Source organism: Anopheles gambiae, chromosome 2, assembly GCF_943734735.2.
Source record: "Anopheles gambiae chromosome 2, idAnoGambNW_F1_1, whole genome shotgun sequence".
Classification (NCBI taxonomy): Eukaryota; Metazoa; Arthropoda; class Insecta; order Diptera; family Culicidae; genus Anopheles; species Anopheles gambiae.
Window position 1 is genome coordinate 28,605,354 of NC_064601.1, and position 18,905 is coordinate 28,624,258.

The window sequence follows — 18,905 nt, forward strand, 5'->3', positions numbered from 1 at the left end:
CTGCCTACCGAAGCCGTGGGGTAAATGAAAAGAAGAGAAGGTATGCCCGATATCGGTCATAAGAGGCCACCTTTAACTGCATTTAGAAACGGTCCAAACGCGTATAAAGTACACCTTCGTACCATAGAAGCATCGGAGCAGTAAACGTTGTCTGTTTCTTGTTTGTATTATTAGAATATGAGCCAGAAGAATCGTCCGGCCAGAGGGAGTAACAGGCAGAATGGAAGCTGAAAGGTCATCTGAGAATAGGGTCGTGTCGTACTCGATTGTTGCGTGGTGCGGAGGGTGGTGATTGTGGTACTATTATGTAGCAAATTGATGTCGTTACAGCGAACGATGGTTTTGACACTTCGGGCTAGAAATCATTTGTATGATTGAGGAGACATTTACCTAGAACGATGCCATCGTTCGGGAGGGCAGCGATTTGATTGAAGGCAGTTGCTGGTCGTTTCAATTGTCCAAAGGAGCTTAATTTGACGCTTTTGATGTATTTTGGTGCCCTAAAAATGGTTATCATATATTGAGAGCGTTGTAGCTGTGGTAACAATTTGTACATAATAAGCTCATCCATTCTGATTCATTCGGGATGTCTAGCAAATGCGAGAAATATTTGCAGATTGTCCTACAGACTGTGAACAGAACTGTCTCTATAATATTTATTTTTATTTTATTTCATACGGTTGCAGAGATATTAAAGAGAATAAAATAAAAGATTGAAGTACTTTGAGCAGTTGAAATTATAACAATATGTTTTTTTTAATAACACAGCAAAATAGAAGGAATGAATACAAAATTGACTAAATCAACTCAACATGCGTAGTGCACACACGAAAATGTAGCTTTTTATAAATTATTTCAACAATATTTGCATTCTACTGATTAAATATCTGGTTTACTTTTTTACAGATTGCACTTGCGAATGGTACGTACTGCTTACCCTACAGCAACAAATAACCGTTTTAAACACACAAAAGAAATAACTTGTGCAAACAAACGCTGCCGGGGCATCCATTATGTGCTTAAAAACGATGCGAACTGATTAATGCGAAACATTGTTTTCCGCACTGTGTAACTTTCGGTAAGCATATTAAAGCTTGTAATGGCAAACCATCATTATATTTCATTTACGTGTAACTGCTCGCGGCGTTCATTTTTGCTCCAATACACCAGTAGAATGATAGGCGTGTTTGTGTGTTATTATTTTTTGTTCTCTTTTTCTTGCATGTGAATGTGAGCGAACGTTACACTGTGCACGGGGGCGTAACGTATGCAAGCCAAACCAAATTAGTAATCTTCAACAGCACAAGCCGATTTAAGCGATGTAAACAATCCCTCGCTAGCAATATGTGGTCGGTGGTGATTGTTTTTCATGGCCTTTTTGGTTGCATTTCGTCCTACGTCCGCTCGCTCACGGTCCTCTCCCCACGGCTGCCTTGACGGGATTGAAAAACCTGCCCTGTATGACTGCAGCACGTGAGTGAATTGGGGTACGACGTATTGGTGCAACGGCCGATGGTGTGATGCGGAGGCGGACCATTAATGAGCGGATACTTTGTCGCTTAAATTAATGTGCCATGAAAGTGTCGTTGCGTGTAATTATCCGTTGCTTGCGACCACAGCAAACCGGTTGGGAAGAGGGGTCGTGTGTACCATGTGATGAAATGAAAGTCGATTAAATTGGGCATCGATGTGACGTGGATTCATGTGCGGCTAATAAAATGTTTTAAGCTACGTATGATGGGACAAAGCAAAAGAAACGAACAGGTTTTACAACTATGGTGTGAAAAGTTATACTTTAGCGTCATTAACGTTTGTAGCGACTTGGTACGTTTGTAAGGAAATGACGATGAAAATATGGTATGAGCATTGTTCCTGACATAAATGTGTGTTAAAGTCATGCTCACATTACGACGCATAACATGACTGATTTCCCTTCATACGAGCAACCTGTGCGCGTTAATCGCTCATTACAGAGCGTACCATTTAGCACCTTATCTTAAGCTATCACATGAGCTTTTCGGCTTAACATGTCCAGGTATAAGCAGCTCTATTACAAATTCCCGTCTACTTAATTCAATAGTTTCCGTTTCGAGGAGGCCAATTTCCTTTGAGGATGACAAATAGTCTTGTGCGTTGGTGTAATTTTACCCTTTTAGCCGGAAAATGGCCTAACAGCGAATCTCCGCCCGCAAGTTCCGCTTAGAGCGCTACCTGCTGTTTCTCTTGCTTCAGAAATGTTCCACCTCTTGCAAGAAGTTTGTCACTCGATTGGCTGACAGCGCAATGGTGTGTACTACCCACCAAATGCTTAAGAGTGGGGACCGACCGAATCGAAGAAACCGATCCAACAGCCGCCGTGTTCGGGGACAAGCATGTAAAACAATAATCCACTTAATGATTTGCAACCATCGCCTTCGGCCAGTATCGTCTCAACATCCGGGTACAAGGCTGTTCGAACTCCCCATCCCAGCACTCTCTGTCCTTCGTGGAATTTGAAACCAATGGAGTCGACCATGCGACGAGCGGCATCAAGGTGGTGAGGGGTACGGTAAACGGTTCGAGGGTTAGGGGCGCTCTTACCACTCGCTTCCGGCCGGTTCTTTGGCAATTTCGTTCGGGAGGCAGGTATCAGACGGTAACGATCCTTCTTCATTTCTCCAGGCGTTGACAGATTCGATGACGGTACTCGGCAACCCAACCCAGCTAATGGGAAGCCGAGAGGATTCGCCTCTTATGAAGGTGTCCTTTCCCGATATCCGGTCGTTGAGCGGACTGCTGTCGACTGAGGCAACGCGATCCAAAACATCAAGTTTCAAGTGGACATATCAAGCGAACGCTAGCATCTCCATCCCCATCCCTTTCGGCTTTGAAATTTGTGTGAAAAAAAAAAAACTGAATACGGTTTGGGTAGCGTTTGATCTCTGGCTAGCGCGTCCACTCGATGTTGGAAAATCTAACTGTGCTGTTCGATAAAAAAAAGTTAAAATAGAAAAGGAAATCGGTCTGAGTCGAAGGTCCCGGACTATTGCATCAAATATCCCGATTGTGTGCTATCCTGTTTGCCCGTCCGCTTAATTCAATTACATGAAGTGGAGATTGTCTGAGGAAACAAAGACGATTGTGTCGCTTTTATGGGTCGCTTCGACAGAAGATTGTAATGCTCGACACTAATGATGGATGGGGAACGGGAACGGTTTGAAAGTCATACACTACCATTACCAGCGTTCGATCGCTTTTTTATGGACCAGTTGCTACCAACACTGATAGTAGCCATTTAGATAATCGATGCTTTTAGCAGTGACGGTACTGGCCAATAATGGAAAGCCATAACTTAATAAAGTTTACCCACAGCAGTTTAAATCCCGACGTGCTCGTACTGTGTACCTAACGAAGCTCCATACGGTCCGAGCGCTCCGGCATCACAAAAACTAATGTGAAAACGATGTTAGTGTATAGTGACATTTTATAAATTTTGCTGTATGATCTTGCATCGGTTGGACACACTCGTCTCGGGGCGATCCGACCATGTCAGAACGGGACCAGAAAGTTAAAATATAAACCATTTGTGCCTGTTTCACCGAAGGGGCATTTAGTTTCTCGTACGCGTACCGAGGCATTCCGTTCGATTGCAATAAGGTACAGTGCCTGCATGGAAGCAAAATTTGCCCCGAATACGACGAGCTATGAATGTTGATAGATTTGCCTTTGCCCCGTTCGTTGCAGTTTTACCCGTAGAATTTGCATCCGAGCAATCGGATAGCGTGGGAAACCGTCAAACCTCACAAGGATTGTGATGATATTGGAGGATTTGCAGAGCTTAGGTAGAGGTCGTCGTCGGAATGCAATCCGCGAAACCCCATGCTTACCATTTGTTTCGCTCATCATGCTGTTTGTGCGTTGCTCAGAAATAGCTTTGAACTCGAGCGAACAGATCGGATGCAATTTTGCAGCGGCTAGCAATATAAAGCCTTCCAATCTTCTCATGATCGCCATGCAGTTGTTGGTGCTTGAAATGACTCGAAGTTGGGGAACTGTTTGGGGCTGTTTCGATATCTGTTTGGTCAGTAGGATAGAGGATATTAAACCGAATACATAGGTTATGCATCATAGAACCGCAATGGTGCATTTACGTAAACATCTCAACGAGTTCAGTTTTTATAGTTGAGATTTTTAAGTACTGCGAAAATCAGTGAATTGATTTGCACCTTGGAAATATTTTAAAGTGAAACAGATTTTAATTGTTTTTAACCTATGTAAGATATGGTAAAAGACAGCAAGCACTGCAAACGAGTAATGCTTTGAATGTTCAGTTCCATAAGCTTTAATGTGAAAAATGTTGAAATTCAAACTAAAATGAAATGTACTAGAAAAGCTGAATACCCAGAGACCGATGTAAATTTTCCATCTCGACGTTAATTTAAGTGCCTTATTCAAATTTCCGCCGCAAAGGAAGACAACTGCTCGGCGACGCAAACTCTCGTAGTCGATGGAGAAACACGGAACAGAGGAAGGAAACTGGAGGGAAATAAAACCGATGGTGGGTGAGAAAATGCTCGTCGAAGGACAATTTTTCCCATTGCCTTCCACTCAGTGGGCTAACATTTACCCACCGGCCGATGTTAACATTCGACAAACAACGAACTTCAAGGACGCCTTGCCTTTGGACGGGTGTGAAAAGAAGGGAGGAAATCATAACCTAACAACGACAATAATACCGACGATGAAAATCGCCAAGGCGCTAGCTTTCGAGGGAAATCCCTGGCCCGATGCGGGCGTTGCGGCAAGGCCGGGCTTACTCCATCTCCGTCCCCCAGCGGGAATACGACAACGAACGGCCTTGGGACTGCGACTGTGAACTTTTGGGGCGGCTACCAAAGTGTACGGCTCTTCTCGCTTTGCCGCCACTCGGGGGCTGTGGTTGTGTTTGTATTTTTATTTCAAATTAATTAAGTAGCTCGTCGCCACGCAGGCTCAGATTGGGCAGGCTTTGTGGATGGTTGGTGCTGAGGCGTGTTATGCAAGCGGTTTGCAGTGGGGACGGACGGTCACACTTGAAATGGGAGCACGATGGCAAAAGTTTTGCTTCTTGATTTAACAGCAGCGGGCAGCGGCAGCTCAGCTTTTGGTTGCCCGGTTTCGTGGCTTTTGCCGTTTATGAATTTTTGGATGATTGGAGTATCGCATGAGAAGCGAAAGTTAGGGACAACGCTGGGCCTCTCCAAACTCTGGACAATTCGTCGAAATGGTTGGGCATTTTTGGACTGTTTTGGTATATGTGTGTGTGTGTGGGTGCGAGTGGAGCGCAGTCATACAAAGAAAAGCTTTTACGCAAAACGTCGGGAACAACGCGGTACAAGTGAGAATTATGGATGGTGAATGTTGGGGGATTAACACATTGTTTGGGTTAGTTTTAGCTGTAACAATAACTGTTGGTAGCGAAAATTGTTTGATGAGCTTAAAATTTGTAAAAACCATTAATTGTAGTTGTTGCAATCGAAAGTACTCAAACACTTTCTTTTTAATGAATTTGGGAACGCCAATTCCGTTTCCGTTACTAGTTTTATTAAACGCTTCATATTGCAGGAGGTGGTTGAACGGATGTGTTTTTTGGGCAAAAAGGTCACGTGGGTAAAAATACTCTGCCGACACTTTTATGACCCGGAAACGGTTCCTCCAGCGGGCACCACACACCGCACTCACTAATTAGTTACAATATCAGCCAATATCGATTTGTTCACCACTAAACGTTCCTTGTACAACCGTTGGTCACGTATTAATGAGTTGACCATTTCCTGCTGTCATGCGTTTGCTGACTTGGCTGCCCGCACAACTTCAACTCCTATGGCAATGCGGCCACAAAAAAATAGCTTCCATTTCCGATCAAATATGTGTGCGACAGGAACCATAGCACCTTTATCGTCCGATTTCGTTGCCATACCACATCCATAACCACTGGTAAGGTCACCCGGTTAGGTGATTTCACCGTTTCGGCTACTTCGTACGCCATTGAACCTGGCACCCATGTGAAGCCTGGCATCAAAGGGTCACGGAACGCCCGCTTGCGTAACACATGCGCCCGTAGCAATAAAAACAAATCAAAACAGCTTCAGATGTAATCAGTGCCCGGTGGCATACAGTGGCTGTTTGGTACAAATAATGAAGATTTATTGGTAACATCATGCCTTTGGGCGAGCGAACGCGTAAGTCAGGGCAGAGTTAAGTCAATTTCTTCTACCGTTACACGGGACGTTGGTGGCGGTAGTGGTCGGGGCAACTACGTGTAGAGCCGTTTGATTGGACCACTGTTTACTCTGGCAGGTTCGGGTATACAAGGACGTTTTTTGCGTTTTCCCTGTTCGGCTGGTGGTTTGAGGTCGTAAAGCTCTGATGAGTGGACTTCTGTGAAGGTTGTGGAAAAGTTTTGCGGAACTACTATTTCTGGACGATTGACGGTTGCAGCAGAGCGCTATAGAAGTTAGGTTGGCTTTATCTTGGCATGTTTATGAAAAAAAACGAATGAATCATCTCAGCGAAACAAAAACCATTATGCTCTGATGTAATCATTTACATGGAAGGTTAAAAACTGGTATCTATTTGTCAACATCGTGTGCACAAACAGAGTTCAATTAGTCTAAATTGATTTGTTTGCATTTCATTTCCAAGTGATTTGGTGCTTGTTGTAGCCTTTGGCGGCAAATAAACTAAAAAAAACCCTACAATGGTTAAAAGTTACTAATGAAACAAAATGGCAATCAATTTGGAAACAGTATTACAAACAAAAATGGAAACAATAGTTTACGCAAAACTAATAAAAAATTGAAATCAGTTTTTTACACTTCAATCTAGCTTTTGAAGTAAGTTTTCCGTTTTGTGAAATCGTACCAAACAAACCTCAACCTGCGTAATAGAATGGAAATGTTTTTGTCTGCCAACAGAAAAAAACGTTGTTCTGTAGCCTCAAGTTCCACAACACGACCTAATCGTTAGCTTGTTGACAGAACCGAAAAACTTTGCAGTGAATAAAGTGGGCCCCGAGTCAAAGACATACACAGTCCTTGCGCCAGCTCTGTGGGTGGTATGCTTTTGCGCAACCAGCAAATGGGATAGGAGCCTTCAGTGCAAATCAAACTTAGACATGCTGCGGAAGGCTTTGTTCGTTAAACTGGTGACAAATATTCCAGTCTTGTGAAACCAAAGTAAACAGACAAGAAACAGGGTCCCGAAGCAAAGCTAACAAAACTACCCTCGGCTGCTCCGCAGTCAAGGTTGCCGTTTTGTCATGGTAAAAGTTCTGTGCCTGAAGTGCTTCAAGCAAACGGTAAGGAAAACAAATCTGTTCTTAACAGCCAACCCGGTTCGTTCTTTCGGCACACATCTTTTCACACACACACACAGACCATCGCGCACAAAGTGTACTATTTGAACGGAGAATGTTCTTGCCGTTAAAACATGCAAAATTGCTTAATTCTGAGTCGCGCTCGGTCGTTGCTTGACAAATCTCGCAGGCTGAAGCGTAGACCCACCAGAGCATTACGCGTGTACTGTTGGTGGCTCGGTGATGGGTGTTTTTTTCCTCCCTACTGCTACCAAAACATCTTTCGACACTGCGAACGACATGGCTATCATGTGTCTGTGGCTATAAAAACGTGTGTGTTTTTGAGCCGAGAATCTTTCGCGTACGCATTCTGTCAGACCTTCGCTGCGTCGCTGGTGTGACGTTTAGTCTAACCTAAACCGGATGTTTTGTTGCTGTACACTGGGCTGCCACCCACTGGTTCACCGGATTATCAGGGGCAAACCCTACATCCCATAAACACATCAACAGCCGCGGCTGTTCGGCCATCATTTCGTCATCGGAATCCGGAAGGGCAGCCGACACGCTCGACAACCGGGACCGGGCAGCACGTCGGGAGATTACCGAAAGCTTTACACTTTCTGACTCACTTTTCTTCGGTGCGATGGCAGCACCGGTGGATTTGTGGCTGTCTTTTTTTTTGCTGAAGCAGTTTCCTACCATCGTTCTGTTTTTCTCTGCTTTTGTCTGCTTACTGTCCGTGTTCTATGAGTGAAGGCTGCTAAAGCAGTTGATAGTTGCAAGTGAACCATGAAGCGTTTGGGTGGATTTGTGAAGGAAAGTAGCTTTGGTCGTCGCTGGAATAAGGCGTACTCTTTGTGCACTTGGTTTCTTTCTTTTTTTTTCGTCGCTCGAGAAGCGGGTATGAGAATGGAAGTGAAAATCCGGCCAGCTAACCTGTGCAACATTGGACGTTTGGATGCAGGGATCTTTTATGATAATCATAATCTTTAAACTCTTCAAACCCATTATTGCCAAGCTCTTGGTAAGGATAATAAAATGTGGAAAATCCTTTACATCGTGCTATCATGATTCACTGACGTCAAACTTAGGTTGATAGTGGATGACATAAAAAAATACCGTTTCTCATTGGGTTAAAGCTATCGAATGTTGCAGCTGAATAAAACACACAAATCCCATTAGTTTTTAATCGAAAAGAACCGCTTCGCCCATATTGCTTAAATCAAATTACACATTTCTTGTTTTTGGAAATAATTTATTCATAGCACCAATTAAAAGAGCGAAAACACTCGAACGTAGCTCATGAAAAACCATTGCTGGCTGCATCTACAGGCTTTGTATATTCGTTGAATATATAAAAAGAAATATCTGGTAAAAATACAATTATAAAGAAGTCCTGAAGCGTGTGAGCAACCAGTTATGAAACAATATCATCCATTACGTTTTATTCGCCTCTTCAACTATTGCTTTCAAAGTGTCATAAGGTTGAAATTGGTTACATTGAAAATGCCCGGCAGCGCTCGACACGCGCGGAATGCAGAAGAGAGTATGTTAAAAAACAACACCCCAAGCAAGCTCGTGTGAAGTACGCAGCAGGTGGTAAACAGTGGCGGAAAATATCGAATATGCAGTGTCGTGTATTGTAACGCAAACGGCGTGACAAAAACCTAACGTTTGCCCTAAACAAAGCAAAAAACAGCCTCAAACACGAGTGACTAACACTGCGCAATGGATCCGTTGTTACACGTGCTGGTAACGTACTTTGAGATTTAGATATGCAACGAGCGGGGCAGAGAATGGTGGCTGTTTTGCGCCACCACTACTGATAAAGGTATGAAGTTGCTGCATAAAGAGTGCAACAATAAACAAAAAAACGAAAATAATAATATAAACATCGCCCTGTCCAGTCACCATGAAGCCACACGCATTACCATCGCTCTGAGTTCCAGCTGATGACCGTAAAAAAAAAACGGTGCCAGTGAGGCAGGTTTTCCCTCGTAACACACAGTAACTGCACAGATTGAACGAGGCAGTTTGGGAGTGCATGGGTATGACAATCATTGTGAAGCACTCTTTACAGCAAACGTGCCTTGCGCGACGCTGAGTAGTGCCACCCATCCGGTGGCAGTGAGTTGCTGTGCAAATAAACAATAATAAAGCCATGTGTGGTCGCTGTGCTACAGTGTACAATCTATCAGTTGTGTATGTGTGTGTGTGGTAGGGGGATGGTTTGTGTGCTTCTAGCCAGTGGTTCCAGGCTGGAGACGTGCAGCCCTTGCTTCTTCCCTGCGTGATGCGTTGAGTGTGAGCCATCTGAATTTTTTGCGTTTTTTTTCGTGTCGTGCCGCTTTTGTACTTCACGGAAAGCTAATTTGTGATACATTGTTGCCATTGGATGGCGTTGTTTGTCGGTGTTTAGCCGGTGTGTAGGCTGCTGCACTGTTCGTGCAGTTGATTGCACTCTATGGAACGGTTTGCTAATGTAAGGCTTAGGGGTATACGTTGCCCGATAATTCTCGGCTGCATTAGATCGTAAGATGGAAACAATTTTCTTGCATTCCTGCAAATCTGCTCTCTTTCGCTTCCTCCGTATGGCGCTGATGCATCACGAGCTTAATTAATCGCATCTAATGCGATTGACAAAGACGGATGGACGGTGCATGTTGGATGCATGGAGAGGGATTTTGTTGCTATTGCAATTTATTCAAATGCATTCTCCGTTCTGTTCAATGGTCGTGCCTAGTGGTGATTTGCACCGAGCGTCTTTCTTGAACAGGTGATGCATTTTAATTAAAACCGCTAACCTCTATGCACCTCTACTTACTAGTTGCTGCTGGATGTCTTCAGAACCGGCTGTACTGTGATGTGTAGTACAGCCAGTTTGCTTGAAAACTTCGCCTCGATCCTGTTCCGTCTTTGTATTTGAAATTGGAAACCAAGCTCTATTGGGACTTGAATGCGTGTCATTCACATGAAGCTTTCACCCGTGATGATGGAGTCTTTTATTCTCTACGTACGCCGTTCTGTGCACACTGTAAATGCTTATCTATGTTCAGACGAATGAAAAGCAAATTTTACATAGAAGTTTTGCGTCGTAGTTCGTGAAAAAAGAACATGTAATCTGGGTTCTTGGAATGTGTGCTACATCGGAACAGGGCGCTGCCGACAGTACATCTCATGCAGAAAGGGGTGCTGAATGTACTCCATTTCAATTCAGCAGCTTTCCATCAATCAACCGTCGGGTTGATCAATCGTTCGTTGAGTCAATCATTGATTTATTCTATCCTTCACTCAGCGATATATGGTGACATGGTTAAAAGCATCTGTCCCGATAGCGTCCCCATGAATGGTATCTTGTTGTATCGTGTTTTAATGTTTTTCTTTAAAGGGGGAACAATTGTTTGAACGATACAAGCCAAGTTCAGAGTGAAATGGTGATGGCAGAGTTCTATCACAACTTCGTGTCAATATTATTGTTTTGCAGCGTCTCATATGTATAACATTATCTTAATTTTCTTAATTTTGAAAGTTCTGAAATTCAAATGGAAATTCAATTTTTTTTCTTAGCAACCAATGCAGAATGATATTATTCGTCCGATGAATGGCAGATCTTTTGTAGCAGTTTTTGTTAGTTAACGAGACGGGTTTCTTTCTTTTCTCGTATTCTCGTACTGATATAATCATTGACATTGCGTGCGTATCGATCAATTCCTTCTCGCGTACTTGCGACCCGATGGCAATGAGTCGAATCCATGCCTTAACTTAATTACGCCCAATCAACGCGTTCCGCAGCGAATTAAAGTCCCATACAGCCCCGTCCAGTCGACCTGCTCTTGACACGCTTCTATCCCGGGCTTCATTCGTGCGCACTGGCCCGCGCTGGTATGGTGAACGGCGACAGCTAAATGCTTCCGGAGCGCAATCCACCAGCGAAGGCAGAAGCTGAATTAAATTCATTCAACACCTCGCCGGTCTTTATGGCGATTGACACGCGAACGCGGTGAACCCACTTGATGTCCAGCTGTCAATTTGTACTATCAATTTGGAAGTTCACGCCTAGCTGAACTGAAGCAAACTCGCCCTCCCTGAACGATAGTGAGAACGAATATGCACGGGAGGTAGACCTATGCTTGTTTTGTTGAGACGACGCATCGCCATGAATGAGCTGATGAGCGAATTTAAAGGCATCTCACGGCACGGTGCACGACGCACCCCGGCGCAAATATCAGTTTCAACGAGCGTCCGCTTGAAATGTCATCCGGCGATTGATCGCCGCGAGCGAAGGAAATGATCGCCAATTAAGCGAGTGCGAATTGACCGATCGATCATAGATTAGGGGTGAGCGGATGGTTTGGGGTTGGTAGGGGGAACTGGTGTAGAATTAATGGTGACACACCATTCGGTACGAACGGCGGTGGGGGGACGTCGCAGGCCCCTCGGATGCCAAACGCGCAGCGAGCTTAGCGGAAGCCTTGAACTTTGCCGCGACGTCGACAAAGCGTGAGGGCGAACGTGCGACATGCGGTCTGCCGATTGTTGGGGGCACGATTTGTTCAACATGCAAATTTCTGTATTCACCCTCATCCATTCGCACGTACCGCTGGGTGCAATGGAAAGGGTAATGTTGATGAGAGTCTATCGTGAAGTTGGCGTGAAGTGCATTATGCAGGCTGGAGATTGTTTTCATATCGTGTTGGACTTTTAATCGCTATATTTAAAAGTATTTGTCCAATAACTATTGGATTCCAGTTGAAAACTGCTAGTTAGAAAGGTTATAGCAAGAACTTGGTTGTGTTGATCGCGATGCTAGAGATCTTAAACCCTTTCTTCCTTTTTGTTTTGAAACCTTTTTGTTTCTCGTTTTCGTAAATAACAATAAACGTTCATGTTTGATGTTGTATACTTGGTTCCTTCAAATCTATTGTTTCGTTACTTGTTATAGTTTATTTTCAAAATTGTGGGTTTTGAATCAAATTTACGTTTCATTCAACCCACCTCCACCAATGGTGGTGACATTTCTTGACCTTTTCATCAGACGATTGGTATGTGGAAAACAAGTAAGTAAAATAATGAATGAATAAATAAATTTTAAAAATCATTCCATTTAAGCGAGCCCATAGCAGCGAACGATGATAACGATTAATTCGTGGCGCTTTATTATCGGCGCATAAAATCGCAAATTTGCATTGCAAATATGGTTACCGGTCTGCAGATAATCCGCTGTTCGGTCGGGCATGACTGTGTCAGCGTGACACTTGCCGAGTGCGCATCAAATCTTGCTTATGGCTGCATACCGTTTTGCTATAAATAATTTTCTTCCGTATTATCGCCCGTTGCGGGTAACAGCCGCCACTGCTTAACGCCATTCCCGGTCCATGGGTGGAGACGATGAAGCCGTAGGGTTTGGTAAAGGACGAAGGGCTTTCAGAATGATAAAATGTTAAACTCCCGTCTCTTACATCCCTCGGAACTGCCCATAGTGGTGATTCGTTTTGCATCGGAACGAACGCGAACTATGGGGCGGATGCTGCATAGCATTTAAAATCGCTGCGTGCAAGTGTGCGGGCCGCACAAACTGCATCCACTGTTGCAATGTAAGTGCAAGTACACGATATCTATTGTTCTCGTTCTCTCTTGCTCTTCACCGAGTGCGCCGCAGTGGTGAGCACAACAAAACGTGCCTCGGGTTGCTGATAATGTTATGCAGTGCGGGAAGCGAGTACGCCGATGATCACTCGACTACCGGGGGACACTTTATTTAAATTTCTTTAAATTCAAATAAATATTTGTGATAACCATTCATACCAAAGTAAAACAAAACTGTTGAAAAAAAGGCAAAACAAAACAAAACTTACAACACAGTTGATCAAAACTAGAAGTAGGACGTTGAATAGGCTGAATGCTGTTTTTTTTTAAATATTCTGATGTTTATTTCCAATGTAAGCTTTTGAAGTGTAGTGAAGTGGTTTTTTGAGAGCCAAACAACATAAAAGATTAATCATTCAAACCATACAACGAATTCGATACTCATTTGCCCCAATAGCGGTATGTATGTCGTGAATGTCATTCGGCGAACGGGAGGGGATTACACAAATGCAATCATTTGTTGGTCCACGATGGAACTGACAGCTTTTTTCGAGTGAGAAACGTGTTCATACAATTTCCATACACTTGCACCTGTTCCCGATGGGATTGAGCGAAAAATTTGCGTACGAGGTTCACATCTGCTGCCCTAATCTAAGTTGCTTTGGCCGGGTGTCACTTGTCATCTCGTGCACCCCGGTACATCGGAATCCAATATGTATGTTGTTTTACATCAGGGATCAGTAACATTTATGAACAACTTCATTTTTGTAAGTTTTAGTGATGATGTATGTAAATAACCTAATATAGAACAATAGGTCTCAACTTGTGGCAATTTGATGTAAAGTTTGCCTGTAGTATTTTTGGGAAAATTGTGAAAAATATAGAAAATTACCCATAAAATAACCTACCCAGAAGATTGCCATCATTCCCAAGTGTTAGATGATAACAAAAACCTAATATCTACCGATATATTTTTTTTAGATAAAATTTCACGTCATGCTAGTTGTGGACGATGGTAAAGCATTCGGAAAAGGTTGTTCATCCCTGAGTTAGACTGTTCGGCCACATGTAGAACACATTTATCACTTGTAGTGGGGCTTTGTGTGCCATTCCCCGGTTGACATCACCGGGCGGGGTGTTATGCATCCCGGTGCTGGACAGCATGCTGTTGATCAATTCGCTGTGCAGCTTGGAATTATGCATCGCTAGCTCCATTCAATATTGCTGGAAAGTTCGTTCAAATGAAACTGCATCGTGAGCGCTTCGGTTGAATTGCATTCATACGCTGATTGGTATCAGTATGCCGCTTAGCAAGCGTGTGGTGGTAGTTTTTTTAACAAGCGCTTAGTTATATGTGTGTGTGTGCTTCACAGTTAAAACAGCCCTCTCTTTGATCTGCATGAATTAAGAGAGAGGTATGGTTTTTGTCAGCCATGGTACAACACGGTCTACAACTTCCAAAGATTTTTGGGTTTGATGAACTTGTGTTGCATCAGGAATTAGTCGAACAATCTAAATTCTTCTTAAAGTTTCAAAAATCTTATCACAATTTCCGACAGGTCTGTTGCACAAACAGAGCCAGTTAATGGTATCGGTTGCGATAAGGCATCACACGCCGCTGTCAATAAGCGGGGGATGAGGGGGGCGCCATTAAAGCAAATTGCCGCCAGTTATAGGCTCGTAAAAATAAATCCAATCCTCCTACCCCATGGGCCCGTTCGAGCAAACAACGAAACGCGGCGATGGAGCAGGCAAAACAAGCAAGGGCGAACAAACAAAAAAACAACAAACGATACTCTCCCGCATCTCGCACCTCGTGGCCAAGCGTCTCAAAGACACACACACACAGGGTAGCAGGGCAGCACACTATAATCGCTTCATTACGGAAGCCGCGTACCGTTTCCTGCCATTTCCGCACACGTGCTCCTCCGAAACCCCCGGTGGGCCGCACCGGCGAGGGCACCGTGCACCGTTCATAACGATCGGGGCGAACAATTTTTGCCAGACTGGCCCCCCGATTACCACCCTCATGGGAAGCGGGGGAGCGGCTACGGCCGCCCATACCTCCCGGGGGTGTCATTTTGCGAACAATAAGTAAACGGTCTGGAAACGCATGTGCACACACACACACACACCAACACATACATACACGAATACACAGCGACAGATTTGGAACACACACAACCAAACCAACACGCAGAGGGCTAGCCGAGCCAAGAAACTACGAACGAGCGGGAATCTTCGCCGCGGGAGCAAAATCTGATTGACGGCTGCGACGTCGTGCGGTCGTGCTGCAGGTTCCCCAGTGAACGGGCCCTAGTGCACAGCGGGCAAAATTTTCAAGTGCGGTCACATTATCGCCGGGGCACCGGACCACCACTTAAGATGCTTTGTGATGATTAAGAAAACGATGGCGAACAGGAGGGCGGTTTGGCGGTTTGGTTTTCTTTCAAGCAAAAGCCGAACTTTTCCCGCGGTGCAGCGGGTAAATGCAGCGTGAGTGAATGAATGATTTATTTAGCCACTACCCACCCCGAACGAAAGAAACGGTCGGTTAGGAGAGTTTTTTTTTTGGAACTGGGTTGCAGTTGAAGCGGAGCTATATGGACAATGTGGGCGTTTGACATAAGATTGCAATCTTTATGCATGGCCATTGCCGGTCAACGTTGGTTTAAACAAATGGAAGCACGGGTACGGGTTATTTAAACAAATAACAGTCATTTGGGCCAGCGTTTGATGGGGTCGCATGGGGGGAGAAAGTCGATGGAATGTCTTCGGGTGTTTCGAGCGCGTGGAAGAGCATTCACGTGCGTTTAATTGTAGCACTTGATGGCGTCAAACTGATGCTTTGGCTTTTGATTTACACACATGCCGTAGATGCGTACTGCATAGTGCTGCAACGCGTTGCACATAAACCTTGCAATAAATGGAATGATTTTGCGTTCCCTCAAGACTTGAAGGGTAAATAAACAAATATCATTACATCAACAGACGCGATCGGTTTGTTGATGTAACGTTTCAAGGTATCTCATGTAAAGCAACTCTCTGTTAATAGTATCGCTTGCCACCAGTAAAACGGTTTCGTTATTTTAATTGGAGGCTCGTGTTCAAAAGCGTACTGAATATAACGCTTGTTGTCTGTGCTGGTAGCAGTCGTAGTAAAGCAATTACCACAACGATCAAAGCAATCTTCCACAGTACAGAAAGTGTAACAGCAATGCTTTTAGATCGTATTTATTCTACTTACTACATGCTGCTGGTCCAAAACCCCGAACCGACTCAGATAGCTGCCGTAGACCGTAGCTCCAAAGCCACTGACCCGCATCAGGAGAGACCGGCTGCAGCAAATAATAAGCACATCGTCATCGTTTGCAGCTCCTAAAACCAAACCCAATCCGTTTCTGTTTCGGACGGTGCAGAGCTTTCCAGCTGCTAGCAGCAAATTGGAGCGAGCTCGTGCCGGGCTACCGACAAAAATAACCTATAAAACGAGGGACAGTTAGAGTGCGAGAAAGAGAAAGAAAGAAAGATAGAGATAGAGAGCGAGAGAGAGAGAGCACGAGCAAACCCTTTCCAGGCCGTAACACGGCGCAGGATGTGTTGACGTTCAGCGTTGACTTTGTATCGGGTCAAGGACGGGTCCTTCCCAGTTCCATGGGGCTGGCGTGCTGCAGCACCCAAGGACGTACCGGTGACATTTGGCAGCGTGCTCGGTCTTGCAGCGACTCCTGCCCGGAGAACAACCTGGAGGTGGTGGAGTCGTTATTTTTGGTTCAACCACCCGGCTAACCTGGCTTGAAATTAGACCAACCATTGGGGCTGCCTGGCCCCCGCCAGCAAACGGTGTCGGGTGGTATAAAGTCACGAACCGATGGGGCCGGGCAGCCCATCATGCAAGCCACGCGCCACACGAAACACGTCCAGCGACGAGAGTTGACAATGCGCTCCGGCACGAAAATCGTGCAACGGGGCAAATTTGTGAATGTTCCAATACTTTTGTTTTGTTTTTGCGTCTGCTTCATACAGCTAAACGAGTGCCCTCAGGGTGTAGTTGATTGAGACGAGTGACGGCATCGGCCCGCCATCGTCAACGGAGTCGTTTGAAATGAGTGAAAGATTTGTTTGATTTTTTTTTATTAATTTCTGATCAATTACTGCTTCATGCCACGTCTGGATTGCGCGGGTATGTAACACGATAGAGTGTGATGCACGATTAAACAGATGATGCTCGTTAATCTGGTGCTAGTTTAAAAAAGCAAACCCTTAAGGGGAGCTCTTCGTCGAGCTGATTAGAATAACATTGAGCAGTGTTGCTCGAAGCAAACGAGCTGTCCCAAATTCGTTGGAGAGGATGAATAAAAAAGCAGACCAAAAGCACTTAGAGTACGGAAATTGGATAAGCTAGCTAAAACGGGGAAGCACCAGCAAAGATAATATCATTTCCCGTTTCATGTGACGTCGCTGGTCGGCTGCCGAGGTTGTGGATCAAGCTGATTGATCGAATTCCGCTTAATTAAACCTATTTTCTTCACTCCATTACCTCTAATTAGTTGCGCCAACCAGCTCCCCGGTGGGCAACGGGGGCGAGAGAAGCTCATGAAATCCGTTCCAGCGACACATGGGAATAGCGTCGTGTGAAACAAGCCAAAAAATCGAAACAATCCCACTGGGGAGGACGTTGGCATGCTTCTGGCACACAATAATCATCATCATCATGACGGTCGACAGCGGCCCCACTCATCCTAACCGATTATGATGACCATCAATATCCTCATCGTGTGATTCGTTGTTTTTTTGTTCTTCTACTCGCTTTTTTCGCCAGAATGGTTTAGCGAAAAAACGTAACACAACAGCTCCATCGAAATCGAAACAGAGACCCTCCGAAGAAACGTAGTTCAATTTATCAGCAGTGTCCGTGAATGCTGGGGTGCTTTTCGCCCAGCCAGGTCCCTTGATACTTTTGGGCCTGTCAGGTTCGAGTTGTGAAAGCATTTTTTGTTGTTCTTATTGTTGTTGTTCGCTCCCTTGCTGCTGTGTGATCCGCCATAACCTTCCGCAAACGCTTCGGTCCCTGTAGAGCTGAACCGAAATCTGCCGGGAGCCGCTCCAGTGGGACGCTGGAGAGAAGTGGATCTGTATTATCATCGTTTTGTAAGCGTGTGTGTGTGTGTGTGTAAACTTGGTTGTTGAATTTATGTATGCATATTGAACGAAAATCGCTTACGCCGCGTTCATGTGCGAAATTGATTGTCGTCCTTGCCTTGGGAGGGTGATTCGGGCATCTCATATTTTATTTACCGACACGATACCCGAACCAGGCTGATCGGGAGGATTTTTTGATTACCCTACTTTTTGCCCGCCAACGTTTGCGGCCTGCCCATTGTTGTCCCATTCGATAATGTTAAAAGCTTTCGTTTTGCACTGTTTACCGTTCGGGTTTTCGTTGCCTCGAATCTTGCGGTTGTGCCATCAGCTCATTAAAGCGTAAAGATTACCATAAATCTTGGATGGGAAGGGAGCGAACAAGAAAAAAACACAAACTCCGAAACCAAGCATAGACAGGGGAAACTTTTCGCAAGGGGAGTAAAAAGAAAAATGAAACGGCAAAAGTTGATCTTTGCATTTTTATATGCTTATTTTGAATTTTGAAGAACGAATAGGGAAGCCTTAGGAAGTGGGGGCCACCCACCACGCCCAGCCGCCGTGTGTTAAAATATACTGTAGTTCAACTAGAGTGCACAGAAAGCGTAGAAAGCCCTATTTCTGTGGCTATGTAACGGTGGGTTAAGGCAATGTTTACGTAAATAAACTTAGTCTGTTTTCGCAGCAAATCCATTAATGTTTTGGTAAACAGATAATCAAATCAAAGGTCTCTGAACGGATCGTTCACTTGTGTAGATATGTGTAAAATATTGAGCTTCTTGTTTGGTTTGATCAGTTAGGATTTGTTTGATAATTTTATAATGGAAAAATAGAATGGTTTATGGTTTTTTTTTATGAAACA

General features: G+C 44.5%; 1 protein-coding gene across 11 annotated transcripts in view; it reads left to right on the top strand.

Annotated features, from left to right (window-relative positions):
• LOC1273081 (octopamine receptor beta-2R) overlaps window positions 1–18,905 on the top strand; it is a 138,827-nt gene that overhangs the window by 79,670 nt on the left and 40,252 nt on the right. For 6 of the 11 annotated variants that reach the window (XM_061642059.1, XM_061642053.1, XM_061642050.1 and 3 more), the window contains exon 3: window positions 907–1,078. The exons of 3 other annotated variants lie outside the window; for them this stretch is intronic. The gene's annotated coding sequence lies outside the window, so the exon portion shown is untranslated. The remainder of the gene's footprint in view (window positions 1–906; window positions 1,079–18,905) is intronic. 2 more of the 11 variants (XM_061642052.1, XM_061642055.1) reach the window with 1 other exon arrangement.